We start from the raw sequence: 12,380 nt of genomic DNA, 5'->3' as shown, positions 1-12,380 counted from the left end.
CCATCTGACCCACTTCTCTTTTGGAGAAAGTAGATGATGCTCTTTTATGTGAGAACTGTTGCTGGTAAGCTCATATAGAGTTTTTTTTTTTCACGGAAATTCAAAAATTTATTCAATTTCATTTTTTTTCATCTTGGAAAAAAATGTGAAGAAATTGCTGAGGCCTTTGGATGACAGACGAAATTTTCCATTGAAATACAATTAACTTTATTATTATTATTATTAATAATTACAGTACATTATGTGACACAGTTTTATAGGTACTGGGATTCCTCCTACCCCTCCACTAACCCTCCCTCCATGGTGGATTCCTCCACCTTGGTGCATTACCACAGTTCAAGTTCACATGAGATTCTTTCATTGCAAGCATATACCAAGCATAGAGTCCAGCACTTATTGTCCAGATAAGTTCAACGGCTTGTTGGGGAGACCATCTCTGGTCTGAAAGTAGAGCTGGCAGAGTATCACCCTGATCGATTAAAAGCCCCAACATGACATCAGCAACGATTTATAATGTTATGGAATTAATTGACATAGTATTGAGTAACCAACATGTTGAAAAAAAAAAATGCAAGTTCTTAAACACATCCTGCAACTCCTTCATTGACATTTCAATTTTATTTTATATACAACCGGGTTTTATACACTTTAAAATGGCTATAGATTGCTAATCAGCTGTCTCGTGTCTATTTTTACTATAGTATTTAGCATTTTATAGTGTTGAAGCATAATTTTGCTGAACCTGGCTTTTTTTTTTTTCGGGTAGTCTAGACTGGCTTATAACTCTAACAGGACATACGTCAACAGTTTAGGTGCAGAACAGCTTTAAGAGGGGTGTGCAGAGAAATCCTCAGTACCCTAGTGAGGAGTAACTAATCCTTGTGTCCCACCTAGTAAGGTATAAGTGAATCCACGCTGGCCGTTTCCTGTTTATTCCTTTTGATGATCACCCTGGAAACGATGCACTTTGCCCTGGGTTAGGTATGATCTTGCTGAGGACTGATCATGGCTTCCAATGAAGGAATACACCATGAAATGTTTCATGTAAATTCTCTCACATAATCCTTACTGCAGCCCCACGGGTTAGATACTATTATCCTTGTTTCGCAAATAAGTGAATATAAATTAGAGAAGTTAAATAACTTGTGTTTATTTGCAGAACTTCTAAGTGCCAGAAATATGAGCGTGATCTTTGATCTCTTTCCTGGTTTATTAGCCACTCTACTCTATTACAATAAATACCTTGCATATTCTGTCTGCTTTCCTTTCATCTTTTCCTTTTCGAGAGACAGATTCAGAGAGAGGCAGGAAGAGTGAGCTCCTGCTACCCGGGTTACTCCCTCAACTTTGGAATGATAGAGTCGGGCCAGGCTAAATCCAGACTTAAGAATCCAATTCATGTCTCTCACAGGGAGGCAGTGGCTGATAGGGTACACACCAGTGGAAAGCTGGAATTGGAAGCAGAACTGGAACTTGGCTCAACTATATTCTAACATAAGACCTGGGAATCCTACCTGGCAGTTGCCACCTTGCATATTTCCTATCAGAAACAACTGAGAAATTGAAATGGTTGCTGGACCCCAACATAGAATCCCATTTCCTGTCATGAGTCTCAGGTGGTCAGTTGTACTTTCAAGTGCTTTCAGTTGCCCAGATCTAGTCTTGTAGAGAACCAAACAGACTCTGTACTTGACAGGCTGCTCTGGGGTGGACTCAGAAGTTGTGAATGAGTTTACGAGATTTGGGATTTTTTAATCTCATTTTGAAGGATGGACACCCATGAGAAAGAACAAGTCTTAATTCACTGGGGATTTCTGATAGATGCCACAGTCAAGATTCACCTGCACGTAAGACCAGAACACTTGATGGGATTGCAAACTTACTAAAGAAAAGTTTCTTCCCAACTCCATCTGTCAGCACTGTAATATTTGCATTTCACAAGCTCCATGAATTGCCCGATGAGAACACTGCTGCTGACATCACAGAGCTGCCGCCACAGCTGCCCTAGACATGAGATGTTGGGGAGCTCTTCAATGACACACTGTAGCATCGCCTGCAACAAGCTGAAACCCTTGATCTGTTAGTCAAGCTGACTTCATTACAGCAGAACTCACTAGATGGACCTTTCAGAACCCGAGTTCACTTGTTCCCAGGTGCACAATGTATTTGTACAAAGAAATTCCCATTGACTTTTGGCTGTTTCAATTCAACAGGTTATTTTCAAATGAGTCAGGTATTTGATGCAATTCAAATTTCTTATTTTCCTTTGAAGTAATTTGATTGAAAAATGATGTATTTTTAAAGACTCTTCAAAATGGAATAAGATAATATTGCACTCAAGGGCTTTTTCTTACCCCAGGATAAATCCGGTGTTATTGTAAATCTCTTCTAAACACAATGATACCCCATTAAGCTCCCTGGTCTACAGACAGGTCACTAGGGCTGGCAAAGTTAAAAAATAGAATTTTTAATGCTCCCAAATATAAAAGGAATTACCCAGCAGATGCAGCAGGCTCTGAAGGAACCATTAAGAGCTATTTAGCTAAATAATATCTGTGCTAACAAGTCCCACAAAACAGATTTCTGTGACAATGTGCATTCTACAATGGCCCTAAATACACATCACACCATAAGGGTTCTATCAGCTAATTAATATAGGGTGAGAGCTTTAAAAATGAAATTAACTGCGTAAGAATCTCATAACATCTCCCTGCTTAAGTAGACAAAGAGCTATTTGCCTTGCTCAGAGAACAACATCAAGTCTTCGTTTGACTATTTTGGCCTCTGAGGACAGGAACTACTCCATAGTTTTGTCTCTCTCTCTCTTGTCCTTTCAGCAACTCTTCCTGCAAATATGCTTATAGAGCAGTTCTTTGACTTCACTGCCTCAGGATGAATGACAAGAGCTCTAAAAAAAGTCAGTCTTCATTTTCTTTGCAGATATTCATTCATTCTACACACTGTATAACAGAGACTCAATATGTGTTATTTTTTCTTTGTAAACATATTTTTATTTTTATTTTGAATTTTGCATTATGTGGTACAATTTCATATAGGCTGGGATTCCCCCCAAAACTCCCACCCCCATCAGATTTTCTCCATTATACTATAATGGTGTAGTCCTTCATAAGGAATCATAATTCTATCAGTCTATTATTTAAGTGTACCCTGACATTGTTGGTATAGACAATGTCAGACAGTCCAGCATCCCATTGTCTACACATGTCCAACAGTTTCACTGGGAATCCATCTTTCGTCTGGAAGCAGGGATGCATGTTCCATTATACCCCCACATCTGTATATGATAGACCCCAGTACTCCATCACTATACATTTCCATAATTGAGAAGTCATGAAACAAGGTCAACAACTGGTATGAGAACAGCACAAAAACAACAGCAACAACAACAACAAAAGCAACATCAACAACAAATCACAGCACCATGAAAAAACATGCCACTGAGTAACCAACACCAAAGTCTCTTGGAAAAAATGATGACACCGTGTAATCTATGAGTCAGTGATGAATTCGACAAGAGAAAAGGAATTATTTGGAATAGAAAAAACTGGAATAAAAAAACACCAAAACACATGGGATACAGCCAAGCAAACAAACAAAAAGCAATATGGATTGGATTATTGAAGTTACATTTTCCATGCTGGTTTCCTTATATAAGAGAGAACATATGGTATTTGTTCTTTTGTGATTGACTCATTTCACTGAGCATAATAGTCTTGAGTTGGGACCACCTACTTGGAAATAGTATAATTTCACTCTTCTTAATAGCTGAATAATATTCCATGGAGTAGATGTACCACAGTTTCTTTAACCACTCTTCCTTGGACGCACATCTGGATTGTTTCCATGTCTTTGCTATTGTAGATTTTGCTGCTGCAAATATATGAATACAGATCCCCTTCTCATATGCAGATTTCACTTCTATTGGGTATATTCCTAGGAGCAAGATGGCTGGGTCAATTGGCAGGTTTATTTGCAATTCTCCAAGCACTCTCCATACTGATTTCCACAGTGGTTGTACTAGCCTACACTTCCACCAGCAGTGAAGGAGGGTGCCTTTCTCCCCACATCCAAGCCAGCAGGTGTTGTTAATTGAGTTCTGAATGTAGGCCAGTCTCACTGGAGTTATATGGTACCTCAACGTGGTTTTCATTTGTATCTCTCTTATGGCTAGGGAGCCTGAACATCTTTTCATATGTCTTTTAGTATTTGAATCTGTTCTTTTGAAAAATGTCTGTTCATTTCCTTTGCTGATTTTTTAATAGGGTTGTGTTTTTGTTTGTTTGTTTTGGTTTTTTCTTTTCTTTCTTTTTTTTTTTTTTTTTTTTTTTTTGGCTGTCCCTGGGTACTGAAGCTCTTTGTAAATCCTGGATATTAGTCTCCTATCACTTGTGAAGTATGCAAAATTTTTCTCCCATTCTGTTGGTTGCTTCTGCACATTGTTAATTGCTTCCTTTGCTGTATAGAAGCTTTTTAGTTTGATGTAGTCCCATTTGTTTATTTTGGCTTTGATTCCTTTGCTTTTGGCATCTTTTCTAAGAAGTCTTTCCCTGTTTCTATATCATGGAGTGTGCTTCCTATGTTTTCCTTTAATAGTTTGATGGCTTCTGGGTGTAGATTTAGGTCCTTGATCCATTTTGAGCTGATTTTCATATAATGTGACAGGTGTGGGTCTTGCTTCTTAATTCCGCAAGCTGCTAATCCAGTTGTCCCAACAGCATTTATTGAAGAGACCAGGATTTTTGCCTGGATTGTTTTCAGTTTTCTTGTCAAAGATTAGTTGACTTTACATGTGTGGGATCCCTTCTGGTGTTTCTATTCTGTTCCATTGATCTTCTTGATGACCACTGCTCTGTAGTAGATCTTGAGGTCTGGAATTGTGATTCCTCCAGCTTGATTTCTATTTTTCATGATAGCTTTAGCTATTCATGGTCATTTGTGATTCCAGATGAACTTTTGTAGCATCTTTTCTATTTTTGAGAGGAATGTTGTTAGGATTTTGATTGAGATTGTGTTGAATTTGTATATTACTTTTGGTAATATGGTCATTCCGATGCTATTGACCCAGCCAATCCAGGAACATGGTAAGTTTCTCCATTTCTCAAGGTCTTATTCTATTTCCTTTTTAAATGTTTTATAGTTTTTGTCATAGAAGTCTTTCACATACTTAGTTAGCTGAATTCCTAGGTATTTAAGATTCCTCTCCTCTATTTTAAAGGGGACTGTACTTACAATTTCTTTTTCATCCATGGAATTATTTGTGTACAACAGTGCCATCGATTTGTGTTCATTAATTTTGTATCCTGCTACTCTGCCAAAGTCTCTTATGAGTTCTAGTAGTGTCTTGACTGAGTTTGGTTCTCCTATGTAGAGAATCATGTCATCTGCAAATACAGATAAGTTCAATTCTTCATTTCCAATTTGTATTGCTTTAATTGCTTTTTCTTGGCTAATAGCTCTGGCAAGGACTTCCAATACTAAATTGATGAGTAGTGATGACAGTGGACATCCCTGTCTAGTTCCAGATTTTAGTCAGAAAGCTTCAAATCTTTCTCCATTTAGTACGATGCTGGCATTTGGGTTTTTCATAAACTGCTTTGGGTTGTAGAATGTTCCTTCTATGACTATCTTGCTTAGGATTTTCAGCAGGAAGTGGTGTTGGATTTTATCAAATGCCCTTTCTGCATCTATTGAGAGGATCATATGGTTTCTATTCTTCAATTTGTTGATGTGATGTATCACATTTATTGATTTGAAAATGTTGAACCCTTCCTGCATGCCTGGGATGAATCCCACCTGTTCCAGGTGAATGATCTGCCTGATGTGCTGCTGGATTCTGTTTGCTAGTATTTTATTGAGGATCTTTGCAATATGTTCATTAAGGATATCAGTCTGTAGTTCTGTTTTTCTGTTGTTTCTCTATCTGGCTTCAGCATTAAGGTGGTATTAGCTTCATAGAAAGAGTTTAGAAGGATTGTCTCTTTCTAGTGTTTGAAAAAGTGTGTGTCAGATTGGGGTAAGTTCCTCTTGAAACGTTTGGTATAATTCAGCAGTGAAGCCATCTGGCCCAGGGCTTTTCTTGGTTGGAAGGGCTTTAATTACTGATTCAATCTCAGTGCATGTTATTGGTCTATTTAGATTGTTAATTGCTTCTTCATTCAATTTTGGTTGATTGTGTCCAAAAATCTATCCATCTTTTCTAGGTTTTCTGATTTGTTTGCATATAGTTCCTGATGATTCTCTGTATTTCTGAGGTATCTGTTGTAGATCTCCTTTCTCATCTCTGATGCTATTGATGTGTATTTTCTCCCTCCTTTTTTTGATTAGTTGGGCTAGTGGAGAGTCTAGTTTGTTGATTTTCTCAAAGAACTAGCTCTTTGATTCATTGATTTTATGTATAGTTCTCTTGATCTCTATTTGGTTTATTTCCTCCCTTACTTTCATGATTTCTTTTTTCCTACTAATCTGGGGATTGCTTTGTTGTTGTTTTTCTAGTTCCTTTAGCTATAAGGTTAGCTGATTTATTTGATGCTTTTCTAGCTTCTTGACATACGCATTGATTGAAATGAACTTTCCTCTTTCCACTGCCTTGATTTTGTCCCATAAGTTTTGATAATGTTGTATTGATGCCTTCATTTGTTTGAAGTAATTTTTAAATTTCCTCTTTGATTTCCTCTCTAACCCATTGCTCATTTAGTAACATATTATTCACTCTCCAAGTGTTTGCAAGTCTTCCTTGGTGTTTGACTTCTTGATCTCTTGCTTTACTCCTTGATGGTCTGAGAAGATGCATGGTTTGATTTCAACTTCTTAAAATTTCCTGAGGCTTGTTTTGTGGCCTATAACATGGTCAGTTCTGGAGAAGGTTCCATGTACTGACGAAAAAAGCATATTCTCTGTAGGATGAAAGGTTCCATCGATGGCAACTAAGTCCATTTGCTCTAGAGTTTGGGTGAATTCTGTTGCTTCTTTGCTGAGTTTCCAGTTTTTTGATTTGTCCATTGATGTTAATGGGATATTAAGGTCTTCCATTATGATTGTATTGGAGTCTGTCACTCCCTTTAAGCTCATTAATATTTGTTTCATGTAGCCAGATGCTTAGCATTTGGCACATATACATTTATTATGGTGATCTCTTCTTGCTGAATGGATCCCTTGATCATTATGTGGTATCCTTCTTCATCTCTTTTGATGCTCTTCACATCCAAGTCTATATAATCTGATATAAGAATGCATACACCTGCACGTTTTTTCTTACCATTTGCTTGGAATGTCTTTTTCCATCCTTTCACTTCCAATTTCCTCTGTTCTTTGTTGGTGAGATGTGTCTCCTGTAAGCAGCAGATAGCTGTATTTTGTTTGTTTGATCCAGTGTTCTAATCTATGGTGTTTGACTGATGAGTTTAAGCTGTTTACATTCAGAGGTATTATGGAGAAGGGGCAGTTTGGTCCTGTCATTCTGATGAGTTTAAGCTGTTTACATTCAGAAGTATCATGGAGAAGGGGCAGTTTGATCCTGTCATTCTAGCGATGTGTTGTTCTATGATTAAGTCTTCTGTTAGCTTTTTAGTGGGATGTTCTCCACATTTGCCTTTGTTTTTGGAATTGCTATTTCTTTCTTCTTTCATGGGAACATCCTTGAATATCATTTGTAGGACAGGTTTAGATGAGACAAATTCTTGAAGTTTTTCTTTATTGTGAGAGAATTTTTTTTTATTTTCAAAGACAAAGGAGAGCTTTGCAGGATATGTTATTCTAGGCTGAAAATTTTTCTCTTTCAGAATCTGGAGTATGTCACTCCATTCTCCTCTGGCCTGTACTGTTTCCTCTGAAAGGTCAGCTGTGAATTTGATTGGGATTCCCCTGTATGTCACTTGATTTTTTTTCACGTGCACAATTAAGGATTTTTTCTTTTTTGTTCAACTGAAGAGAGCTTGATTATCATGTGTCATGGTGAAGTTCGTTTTTGGTCAACTCTGTTGGGAGTTCTGTGACCCTCCTGTATATTGTTTTCCAATTATTTCCCCAGATTAGAGAAGTTTCCATTCAGTATTTCATTGACTACACCTATAGTTCCAACTTCTCTTTCTGTACCTTCTGCAACTCCCATAACTCTTATGTTGAGCCTTTTAATCATATCTTTTAATTCTTGGATACTTTTTTTTAGCTTGACCCAGCTCTGCTTCCAGCTTTTTGTTTGTTTTTCATGGTGACAGGAAATATCTTCCAATTCTGAAATTCTTTCTTCTGCCTCATTCATTCTATTTTTGAGACTCTTCACTGTACTTTTAATTTGCTCTACTGTGTTCTTTTTTTTTTTTTAAGATTTATCTATTTTTTATTACAAAGTCAGATATACAGAGAGGAGGAGAGACAGAGAGGAAGATCTTCCATCCGATGATTCACTCCCCAAGTGAGCTGCAAAGGCCAGTGCTGTGCTGATCCGATGCCAGGAACCAGGAACCTCTTCCGGGTCTCCCACGCGGGTGCAGGGTCCCAAAGCTTTGGGCCGTCCTCAACTACTTTCCCAGGCCACAAGCAGGGAGCTGGATGGGAAGTGGAGCAGCCGGGATTAGAATCGGCGCCCATATGGGATCCCAGGGCATTCAAGGCGAGGACTTTAGCCGCTAGGCCATGCTGGCGGGCCCTACTGTGTTCTTAATTTTTGATATATCAGCCTTAAATTGATTCATTGTTGCTATTCTTGTGTGACATATTCCTTAAATTTTTTTGAACTCTTGTATGTGCTTCTCATTGTTGATCAGAAGCTTTATAATGAGTTTTCTGAGTTCTATGTCCTCCATTTTTTTTTGAAGTCTTCCTCAGTTAACTCTGAGGGTGGGAGAAGCTTTTGCTCCTTTGCTGGAGAGTATTCAGTAACAATCATAGTGCCTTTGTCTTTTCTTTTACCTTTCGTAGTTGCCAATCTGGTTGACAGAATCTTCTGTAAGATGTATTACCTACAGATCTACAAGTTGATTTTTATGTTCAATCAGTGCCTTGGATTTGGAAAACATAATTGTCCTGAATAATTGCTTTGTCAGCAGCACTGATTTTGTAGGTGGCACTAATCTTGTTGATACCTGCTGGCTGATAAGTTTGAGTGGCTTGCCTTGCCGGGGTTGTTTTTTCTGTGGAGCCTGTGCAGTGCTCTAAGATGGTGGTGATTTTGTTCCCAGCTTAGTTCTTGGGCAGCTCAGCTGTCCTTCCTTCAGTCTAACAGTGCCTAGTCCTGTGACACTGATATCTGAGCGCTACTGAATTAGCTCATGCACCATTTACCATTGCTCTTCTTGCAGTTTATCAATGTTAAGAGCTCTTGCCTTTCTGTGCAAGATTGCACCTGTAGGGGCACCAACAAAAATCAGGGGGCTGGTGTCTGTCAGCTCCAGGGACCGCACAAACCCTGCAGACTGCGAGGGTAGCCCTGCTTTTTTTTGTGGGCTCAGCTCAGTGCAATTAGCTAGTAACAAGCCCACTCTAGATCTTCACTTGAAATCCACACTTCCTGCCTTGCTGCACAAGATGGTTCCAGGCAGGACACTGCTGGAGAATTGGGGCTTCGGACTTTCAACTCCAGGGACCACACAGACCCTGCAGGGAGCGAAGCTGGTGCTACTCTCCCCACTGGATCAGTTCCATGTGATTAGTCAGAGACGACCTTCTCTGGGCTACTCTGTCAACTCCATGCTCTGCCTCTCCACACAAGATGGTGCCCTGAGTCTCCTACTCTTTCTCCACCTTTGACTGGTCCAAGTCACCCAGCATTACTGGCAGGTCCCAGACTGCACTCAACTCCTAAGCTCCCCATGCAGACCCAAGATCCCCTGGCTGTCATAAGAGCTGAGTGGAGGCCACTGCTGGATGTCTGGCTGGCACTGGGAATGGATTGCTGGAGCCTGGATCACCCGAGCCTGGATTGCTGGAGTCTGAATTGCCAGTCGCTGACTGCTGGTGGGTTTTCCTGTCCACTGCAACACTGCTCTACAGCCACAGCTTCCCTGTGTGCAGGGGGTCTCCAGATACCCACTGCTAATTCTGCCTGACCCCTAATTTTTCCCTGTAATCTGCTTTTGTACATCACCCTAAGGATTCTCCGTTGTATTAAACATGTCTGTACCCTATGCTGCCATCTTGCCTCTACTAAAAATTATGTTCTCAACGTGTGTTATTAACCAGCACCCCTGCTTTGATGCCTTTATTGCACCTGTCTGTATCATGCTGGACATCATTTGCTGGTCATGACAGCTCTTCCTGAAGTTCAAGCTTATGAATCATAAAAAGTTTCCTACTTGAGTGGACATCCCATGCTTAGCTTTCCCAATCTCATGGTGGTCTAACAGTCAGTGTCTAAACTTCCTAACTCTCAAAAACTCTTAATCAGAAAACTGTTATAAATAGGTTCTGTGAGCATAGATGTGCGATATTGCTACTCAGCCCTCCAAATCAGAGATGTGTTAGCAAGGAATCTGGCCTAATTGTCAATATGTTGTCATGTGAGTTCATGTGAAAATTAATTCCTGCCATCCTATTTCAGGTCCACACTTTAAAAAACAATTGTTGATTGCTTGCCTTTGTTGTTCTTGTTTGTTTTATCAATTGGGGAATGCATAGTGACTATGCCTAGGGTTGCTTGAAATTTGATCTTCAAGATGAAATGCTTTTTAAGAACATTCAGCTCTTGTAGATGAATCAGTGGTCCTTAAATTGTTTATAACCTGGTATGAGATATAACCAAACAACAGCGGTAATCTATTTCCTCTACAATTGCATAAAGCCTACTAGTACAGAGAGAATGAGTGACCCATTGCTACACTGGCTGAAGGATGGAGTGACTTCTCAGAGAAAGGAATGGAATATGAGCCATAAAAATACATTCAACTTGAGATGAGAATCAAGATGGCAGAATAGGGTAAGGACATGTTTAAATAGATGGAAAAGCATTTAATCAGGATGAAGCAGAGAGGACACATTCCAGGAAATAGGAGAGGACAGAACAACAGCAGAGGGGTACCTGGAGACTGACACACACAAGAAAGCAGCGAACACAACAGTGTGGTGTTGCAGTGACTGATACTCTAGAGGCATTCACCTAATGGTGATCTGAACTCCACCAGTAGCCAGAACTCCACCAGCAACCAGGTGGGAAGGGACTTTCACTGGGAGCTTGGGAGGTAAAGCCAGACAAAGAACTGTCCATCCTGCTGGTCTGTTTGATTTGACCAGGAGCATAGACAGAGCAGCAGATCCCAGATGGGCAGTGCGAGAACAGGGTAGATTTCACAGCCCAGTCAGCCCTCGAGAGCTGAATTGGGTGTCATTTTGCGTAAGGAGGCAAAGGCAAGGGAAAGAACTGAGATAAGTTGAGCTGGGCGTGAACTCATTTCTGACTCAGTGAACTGCAGCAACATGGCATTCTACAGGCTCCACCCAAGACAGGTTGGGTAGCCCTCAGAACTGACTGCCAGCAGATTAAGAACTCTAGTAGTGGTACATCAGGCACCATTTTGTACACTGTGGCAATAGCTTTAGGACTGCAGGGGACAACAGTGAACTGTGCACGTGCTGAGCTAGCGAGAACTCACTGAGCTCAGTGGATTGCACTGGTCCTGCAGGAAAATAATACCGACTGTGGCATCGTACGGCTCAAAATAGGTCCGTGTGGCACTCAGACCTAACGTCCAACAGGTTCTGACAAGATCAGCGCCACCAACAACCTAACTATGCAGGACATCTGGTGTTTTCTCTAATCCTTGGACCTGGTCCAACTGAAAGTGGGAGAAAGGTTGCAGAGACAACGGTGCAAACTCAGCATGGTATCACAGGAGGTGGAGAGTGGTGAGCCAGGAACTAGGGATACATGACCATGGTGGAAGTTTAACATAAGAACCCAGAGCTGGAACTCGCTGGAGGTTGTGGCACAGTGGCTGCAAGCAAAGTATTGTGTACCAACTGCAATAAGTAAAATCAAACTGTAGACCTGTGGGTGACACAGCATAGAAACTTGCCCCAAAGAGAAGACTCTGCTAACCAGAAGTACAATGACCAAGAGCAAAAGAAGAGACAAAGGCACGATGAATATTACTGAAAACTCCCCTGCAAAGGAACAAAGTCCTATGCCAACCTCAGAGTTCACTGAGGAAGACATCGAGAAAATGTGGCATACAGAATTCAGAAAAATAATTTTAAAGCTTCTAATCAACAATGAGAAGCACATTCAAGTGTTCAAAGAATTTAAGGAAGCAATAAAGCAAATCAAGGCTGATATATCAGAAATTAAGAACACAGTAGAGCAAATTAAAAGTACAGTGGAGAGTCTCCAAAATAGAATCAAGAAAGCAAAAGAAAGAATCTCAGAATTG

This window comes from Ochotona princeps, chromosome 2 (assembly GCF_030435755.1).
Source record: "Ochotona princeps isolate mOchPri1 chromosome 2, mOchPri1.hap1, whole genome shotgun sequence".
Classification (NCBI taxonomy): Eukaryota; Metazoa; Chordata; class Mammalia; order Lagomorpha; family Ochotonidae; genus Ochotona; species Ochotona princeps.
This window is presented reverse-complemented; position numbering follows the sequence as displayed.